We start from the raw sequence: 8,705 nt of genomic DNA on the forward strand, positions 1-8,705 counted from the left end.
ACAGAAAAAGAGCTCAACAGAAATGAGGCAGAGAAGCTTGGATGGTAGGAACAGCCATTTTGAAGAAAACAAGACATTATAATAGGTAGTGCTGATTTAATATCCTCTTGTTTTGAAGTCCCATCAAGCGTTTGTTCTTCTGTCTCCATTGGTTTTAACGTGTTGTATCTTATTGGGTTTTAGTATATGTGATAATATAAACAAAAACTTTTATAGACAAGGGGATTATACAGAAACCATTGTTCATTTTCTGTTAGTTGATTCTAAATACCCTGTAATACCGTCATTCTCTTGAATGGTTTTACATTGTTTTGATATGTTTGATTCTACAGTATACGAAGTTATACCCAAAAATTTTAAGGGAAGAGATATTATGGTAACTACTATTATGTCGAGATTATCTTGTGGTGAAACACTATTTTGCTTAAATGGCTATGTTTTGACCTGCACTGCTTTGTTGTTATGCCCTCTTTTTTATCTCAATCTCCTTTTTATTATCTGCTTTTTCATTTTTATCCTTTTAATTAAGGGAAAATAAATTTAAAAATAGCAGGATATATTATAGTAACCCACTTTGATTTCCTATTAACTTGATTTTAAATTCTGTATTGCTCTCACCATCTTATTTTGACTGATTTTCCTCTATTCTGTTATGCTAGATAGTACCAAGTTTGAAAGTATAGGCAACAACTATGAAGACAATAAGATCCTTTGTGATGCCCATTCTGGTTGACTATTATCTTCTTTTGAAGTCCTCTAATGTCTCCAATGTTTTGGTTTTATTGGTCTTATTCTTTACTGTTTTGTTCAATTTTATTATAACTGATGATATAGGCAATTGTTTTTAAGATAACAAGAATCATTATGGTAACCACTGTTGATCACCTTGCATTTTGTTTTTACATTATGTATTATGTCCATCCTTTTGATTTGACTGACTCTGTCCTAGTATGTCACATTTGGTTTTACTTTCTTCAAAAAAAAAAGTAATAAGAACTGTGGGAATAATAAAACCCAAAATGTATAATTGTCATTGTACAAAAGAAAGGAAAAGAAAGTTCTCTAAAAGATATAACTGCATATATATTTAAGTGTGTAACATAGATAACCATATTACTGAGTTTTGTTGGATTATTGAACAAAACTGTTTGCAGTCTCACTGTTTGATAGTCCCCTCTATATGCTTTAATTTTGTAACTTCAACAACTATTTCTAAGATGACAATATGCAATTAACTAGTGATTTCCTACTGTTTATTGTTTCTGAAATTCTGTATAACTTGTACCCTTTTTCTGTTTTTTTCTTTTTTTTCCTTAAATAAAATTTTAAAAAAATTTCTGCTCTAGTCTTATAAGTTCCTCTCTTCTATGAGCTTTGTGTTTGCCTTGTTCTTCCTTTGCTAGAAGCTTGAGATGTAGCATGAGGTTATTTATTTGTGATCATTCCATTTTCTTGATGTGACTATTTATTGCTATATATTTCCCTCTTAGGGTTGCTTTCATTGTGCCCCATAAGTTATAGTATGTTGTTTATGCATTTTCATTATATTGTAGGTATTGTTTTCTTTCCTCTTTAATTTTGTCTGTAACCTACTGGTTATTTAGAAGGTGGTTATTTCATTTCCATGGATTTATGCAGGTTTTGAAGTTTTGTTTGCCATTGATTTTCACTTTTAGTTCACTATGATCTGATATTATGCATGGGATAAATGTATTCTGCATTTACTTAAGAATGTTTTAGGGATAATATATGGTTTAGTTTGGAGACAGTGCCATGTGCAGCGGAGAAGAATGTATATTTTGATGTGGTTGGGTGGAACACTCTGTAAACATCCACTAAGTCCATTCATTCAGAGGTATGATTCAATCTGTTATTTCTTTGCTGAATTTTGGTCTAACTGATCCATCTCTTTGTGACAGTGGGGTGTTAAGGTCTCCTATTACAATTATGTTCTTGTGTATTTGGTTTTTCATGTCCATTAGTATTTGTCTTATATAGTTGTGTCCTCCTGTATTTGGTGCATATATATTTATAATTGTTAGTTCTTCCTCTTGTACTTTTCCACTTACAAGTATGTAGTGGCCTTCTTTATCTCTTTTAATCCTTTTAGGTTAAAAGTTCACATTGTCTGCAAACAGAATAACCACCCGTGCTTTTTTCTGGGTTCCTTTTGCATGGAATACTGTTTTCCATCCTTTGACTTTTAATCTGTGAGTTTCTTTTTGAGTCAGATGTGTTCCTTTTATACAGCATATTGTGTGATGATGTTTCTTGATCTATTCTGTCAACCTGTTTCTTCTGATAGGTGAATTGAGCCCATTTACATTTAAGGATAGCACTGATACGTACTGGCTTGGCTTTACCACGTTGTGTTCCTATTGTTGGTTTCCTGCTTTTCTCCCTTGTTTAGTTTCTTGTTCAGCCTGGTGGTTTCTTTCTGTTGTTGTTTTGGAGAGTGTGATCATTTTTATCTCTATCTAGCATGTCTTTCAGTACTCTTCCTAAGGTTGGCTTGGTGGACATGAATTTCTTCAGTTGTTCTTTTTTTAAAAATTTTTATTTAAAAAAAGACTAAGCAAAGCAGAAAATAGGTAGAAATAATACATACATTCAGAGAAAAAAACAAACAGTAAGAAATCACTAGTTGATGTTTACATATTGTCATTTTACAAATAGTTGTTCAAGATACAAAAATGGAATATGTAAAATGGGAATTCAAACATCGAGATCACAAACAGTTCTGTTCAACTGTCCAACAAAAACTTAGTAACATGGTTGTCAATCCTATACACTTAAAAATACATGCAGTTATCCATATCTTAATTTATGTTTAGATTAAACAAACTAAAGCCAGTTAAAATCATTCTGAACAAAGAATAATAGTATTGCTGGATTTCACATCATGACACTCTGTGATCAGCAATGGGTATTGTAGTGCCTTTTAAAAAATTTGATTTAAAGAAAGACTAAACAAAACAGAAAATGGGTAGAAATAATACATAATTTCAAAGAAAAAATAAACAGAAAGAAATCACTACTTGATGATTACCTAGTGTCCTCTTAGAAATAGCTATTCAAGATACTAAAGTGGAGTATATAAAGTGGGGATTCAAACAGTGAGATTGCAACCAGTCCTGTTCAACTATCCAACAAAAACTTAGAAATATGGTTATCAATCCTATACACTTAAACACACATGCAGTTATCCATATCTTCAATTATGTTGAGATTGAATAAACCCAAGCAGGCTAATATCACTCTGAACAAAGAATAATACTGTTGCTGGGTTTCACATTATGATACTCCAGTGTCAGCACTGGGTACTTTAGTGTCTCTTTTTCTTCTAAGTATCAGTTAATTTCATCATGTGTCATAAGATCTGTTCTCATAAACTGTTTACAGATTCTACACATGCATGAGTCTTAACATGTATTTCTATCCTTTCTATATTAGGGGGAGAAACAAAACAAAGCATGGCAAACAAAACATATTCCTATAAACACATGAAATGAAATAAACATATAAGACAGTTGTACAAAGAGTTCTACCATGGTACCTATGTTGTCTCTTGTTATCTCCAATAGGATTGGCTATATCATCAGAAATAGTATAATTGAATATATCAGTATGTAACCATATTAATAAAAACACAAGTTTGTATATAGTATAGAACTTCAAAAACCGGCGGTTATCAAACCAGAATGTGTATCGTAGAGTCTTGTCATCTTCAGTGTAGTTGCCTATACTCTCAGACTTGATACTATCAATCATATTAGTTTTGAATAAAATCTTCTCTGCCTCATTTCTGTTATGCTCTTATTTGCCATTAGTTGTCTGCTTGTCTTCTTCATTCGTTTTCTGCTCCATTCATTGAGGCCTCTCTGCCACTGTTCCTGGAGTTCTAACACTTTTCTCTCTCTCTAGAATGCCCTGTAGTATTCTCTGTAGACTTGGATTGGTGGTTTCAAATTTCCCAAGTTCCTCTTTGTCTTGGAAGTATCTTGTTTCTCCATTAATTTTTAGAGACCATTTAGCAGTGTATATCAATCAGGGATGGAGGTTATTTTTTTCAAGGGCTTGGAATATTTCACTCCAGGCTCTTCTTGACTTCATGGTTTCTGTTGAGAAGTCTGCCGTTCTTCTGATGGTCATTCCTCTTTAAGTTATCTGTTTCTTGTCTCTAACAGCTTTTAATATTTTGTTCTTATATTGAATTGCTGGAATCTTGATTATTATATGCCTGGGTGTGCCTCTGTGTTGGGTGTAGGTGGCTGGGGTTCTGTATGCCTCATACATCAGAATATCATTTCCTTTTCCTATGTTGGGAAGATTTCCTTAATTATTTCTCTGAATAACCTTTGTAGTTCCTTTGTTTGTACCTAGCTTCTTCATTTACATTCTTTATTGTCAAGTTATAGATCCTTTGTCATCTTCTAGCCTTTGTACTGTTACTGCTTATTTCCTTGTTATTTTTAAAAAGTTTTCCCTTTCATATTCCTACATTGCAAAATTGTCCTCTAGTTTGGATAATCTATGCTTAGTTTCTTTCAAGCTGATTTGCCATCTTTCCATAGAGTTTTTAGTTTCCTGGTGATCTCTTTGAATCTGCTTCATGTACTCTATTTTTTTTATATTCTTCATCGAATGGTTCTCTCCTTTGTTTGAGTCCCTCCCTTCTTCCATCTGTGTCTGCTTGAGTAGTGCTTAGTATCTCTTTAATTACTTTTCTTATATCTTGCTTTATTTGGCTAAATATTTCACTTTTGAACTCATCTATGAGGTCCCGAATATATGTCTTTATGTCCACTGGTGCTGTGTCTGATATTGCATGTTTGCTGTCCTCATTCTCCTTTCTATTTACCTGTCCTGGGTCAATGTTCTCATGGTTGGGACCTGGGGTCTTTTTGTTGTTGCTTCCTCTTCCCATCTTTTTTGTTTCTTCCAGGAGGCCCCAGTTTCTTTCTTTGTTGGTTACAATTATTCTGAAGCATGCTGGCTAGATGACCCTGCCCACTGCCGTGTGCTACTGAGATGCAGAAGTCCAGTGTGTACTGTCCTCTCCCCTCCAGATCAGTGAAGCGCCGTGGCCTTCACTGTATTACTTTGCATCACCTCCCCTCCAAGTGGAGGTGGCTGGAGCACGGTGGTGGTGGTGGTGGCAGTGGACTTTGCGCTGCCTCCCCTCTGGGTCAGCAGTCACAGTGGGGTCAGTGGGGTAGTGGGTGGGTGCCCAGTCACTCCTGGGCCCGTGGTGACAGGTCTCACTGGCGGCTGGAGTGCAGTGGCGCAGGGATCAGTCAAGTTGCTCTGATGTGCACTGTATTTCTTTGCGCTGCCTCCCCTCCTGGTCAGTCAAGCTGCTGTGGCCTGCACTGTCAGTCAAACTTCTGAGATTTAACTGGGTTAGTGTGGTTAGTGTGCACTACCACTGAGACTTGATTTCGGATAACCTATTGGGTCTCAGCCAGGTCACATGACCCAGGTCTAGCTCAGTCCACCAATCCCGTTTGGGAAGGGAGCAATTGCCTGAAGTTGCTGCTGCCCCTTGTACTTGCCAGTCCTGCCCAGTCCCAGAATGTTGTCCACCCCGGAGCCCCCCTATTTATGGAATGGCTCCACTCCTGTCACTCACCACAGGTTGATGTAGGTACCCTGCCAACTCAGCTCTCCCTTTGGCTCGCCGGCTCCCGAATTCAATATCAAAGCAGTGGGACCTCACACAGGTTGGCAAGTCATGGCAGGATCTCAGCAAGCTGCAGTGGGATCGCGTTGGGACCTTGGATGGTAGGCAAGTCACCTTAATTTCTTCTTGGGATGAAAAAATTTATCTCCCCCTGTTTGGGGCTCCCCACTCTGTATTATGTTGAATTCTAAGCTGACTGTCTCAGAGAGCCTCTGTAGCCAGCTTTTATCTATCTGCCATCTTGCTCCTCCCCCCCCCCCCAGTTGTTCTTTTTCATGTGAGTATCTTTTTTTCTCCATTAAATGTGAAAGACAGTTTTTCTGGGTCCATCAGTCTGGGTTGAAAGTTGTTTTCTTTTAGGGCTTGAAATACTTCATTCCAAGCTTTTCTTAACCTGAAGTTTTGTACTGAAGTCTGCTGTGATTTTAATAGGCTTTCTTTGATAGGTGAGTTGTGTCTTTTCTCTGACAGCTTTTAGTATTCTGTTTTTATGCTATATGTCTGGGATCTTAATTATCATATGTCTGGGTGTAGATTTATGTTGGTCGTCACTGGCATTCTGTATGCCTCACTTATTTATATATCAGATTTTTCCCCATGTTTGGGAAATGTTCTGCTATTACTTCTATGAGTAGGTTAGTTATGTCATTTACATTGACTCATACATCTTCACTGATTTCTATCCTCAGCTTCATTTGAACGATTTTGTCAGCTTTCAATTGAATTTTTTGTATCTTGGATATCTCTTTGAATTTGTTTCATGCATTCTGCTTGTTTTTGACATTGTTCATTCAAAGTTTTAATTAATTTCCCATTCTCCTGTATTTTTTTATCTATATCTTTCCTAGCTATGTTGAGCAAATCCTTTACTAAAGTTATTTCTGTCTTTGCATAAGACATTATTTCTAATATGATTTCCTCTATGGCCTCATGGATTTGTTTCTTTACTTCATTTGCTATCTTTTCAGAGATTTCTGGTGTATGACTTTTTTTTTAGGCTAGTCAAGTGAAGCAGTGATGGTGTATGACTTTTAAACTACTCTACTCTTCAATGTCATCTGTACTTGCTCCTAACGGGCTAGATGTTTGAGATTGCATTTTACCTTTTTGTTTTTTCATTTTCACCTTTTGGGTAAATATTTGGCCTTTGAATCCCAACAGCCTTAAATGTCCATAATGTGAATTTTAAAGTCCTACTGTGTATTTGATGTTTGTCCAATTGCTGGGTATCACAATGACGAGGGGGGCCAGTCACCTGAATTGCTCCTACAGGGCCTGTTGGGTGAGTCCTATATTCTCCCTGGGCTAACTAGTCTAGAAATATTGATGTAGGTTAACTCTGATTCCTGCTGTTGCTATGTCTTCAGGTTATTGCAGGTCACCAGATCTCCCTGTCTATAGTGTTTGTGTCAGTTGAGGCTCTGCTGTGTCACTAGGGGTCGCATAAACTCTTTTAATTTTCCCTAAGTTGGTGGAGGCCTTATTGGCACACTCCTCAATCTCTCTGATGTTCTCTGTGTGGAGGAGGACATTACCCACTCTCTTGCCAGCTTCGCCAGGTCTTACAGTTGGAGGTAGCTTCACTTCTGGTCCTATTTACCCACTGTGCACCTCTATTTTAGGGGCAAACTCACCACACTGAGGGGAGCCTGCTGAGGTCTTCTGTTTGGGTGAGGGGTTCCTGAGTCTCCCATCCAGACAACATGCTGTAGTCCAAGGTTCTGGGAGAAGGGGTTGGGTCCAGAGATCAATTGCAGTACTAGGTCCAGGAGGCAGGTGGGTTCCCTAAGGGGCGGGCCCACGGCGGTGGTCAGGGGCATTCTAGGTATTCCGGGCTGAGGCGCAGGGCCATGGTGGCAGTCCAAGGCATCCCAGGTGTGCCAGTACTTTATTAATTGTTAAAGTCTATGATAAAATTAAAACACCTAACATGTATTAAACATGACTTCTCTCTCTGCATGCCCACCCAGCTTGCATGTAAGTGCACACCTGACCCCTGCCACCCCAGTCTAGGTGTCACCCACAGGTGGGACAGATCCCATCACCATTGCCGACCTGCAGAGAGCAATCAAAAGCTCCCAAGGGTGCCTTTCTCTTTTCCAATTCTTCTTCTTCCTCCTTCTCCTCCTCTTCTTGTTGTCTTTTTGAGACAGGGTCTCGCTATACAGTCCAGGCTGGCCTTGAGCTCACTTTGTAGCCCAGGCTGGTCTGAAACTGACAAAGATCTTCCTGCCTCAGTGATTACAGATGTGCACAGCCCCACCCAGCATCACAGATTCACTTTAAATCCTGGTGAAAAGGTTTGTCTTTGCATTCTTATCAGGTAGGTGAGCTGGGTTTAAATGATTAATCCACATGTGTGTGTGTGTATATATATATATATATATATATATATATATATATAATATGACATATATATGTATCTAATTTTTTTCCACACCTCATGAGGATTGAACCCAGGTGTATCAGTCAACGCTTACCAGAGAGGCAGATTTAATGCAAGATACATAAATATACAAGAATTTGCAAGACTTCCCACGCAGTAAGGTGTGAAAATGGGCAGAGGGGCTGTGCGCGGAGATCCCAAGGACCAGGCGGAAGGCTCAGTGCCGTGTCCTGTGTCTGTCCGCATCAGGAGGCAGAGGTATCTATGCTGGGGGCTGGAGAGTCTGCTCTGCAAGCCAGGAGATGATGTCCAAGGTGCAGGCGGAGACTGGAGCTCTCTGAGGACACAGAAGCAGGCTCTGGCTTCCTTTCCCTTCGTACCTTTCAGGCAATGAACCGCTCTAAACTGAGTCAGTTTAGCTGGGCGTTTCTAACTCCAGTTGACACAGTTGGTTAAGCATCGGCCTGGGGCTGGGCTTGAACTTGCAATGCATTTTCTTTACTCTCCCAGTGCTGGGACTGCAGGCATGTGCCATGATGTCTGGCTGATAAATCCTCTTGGGCCCTCCATCTCCCTAACCCTATGGATTGCTTTCCCTTTGTTTTAGCAGACCACCCTTTCCGAGGTCTCACTCAC

This window comes from Cavia porcellus, unplaced genomic scaffold, assembly GCF_034190915.1.
Source record: "Cavia porcellus strain 051 isolate PalLab524CR breed Dunkin Hartley unplaced genomic scaffold, mCavPor4.1 scaffold_20, whole genome shotgun sequence".
In the NCBI taxonomy this organism is placed as follows: Eukaryota; Metazoa; Chordata; class Mammalia; order Rodentia; family Caviidae; genus Cavia; species Cavia porcellus.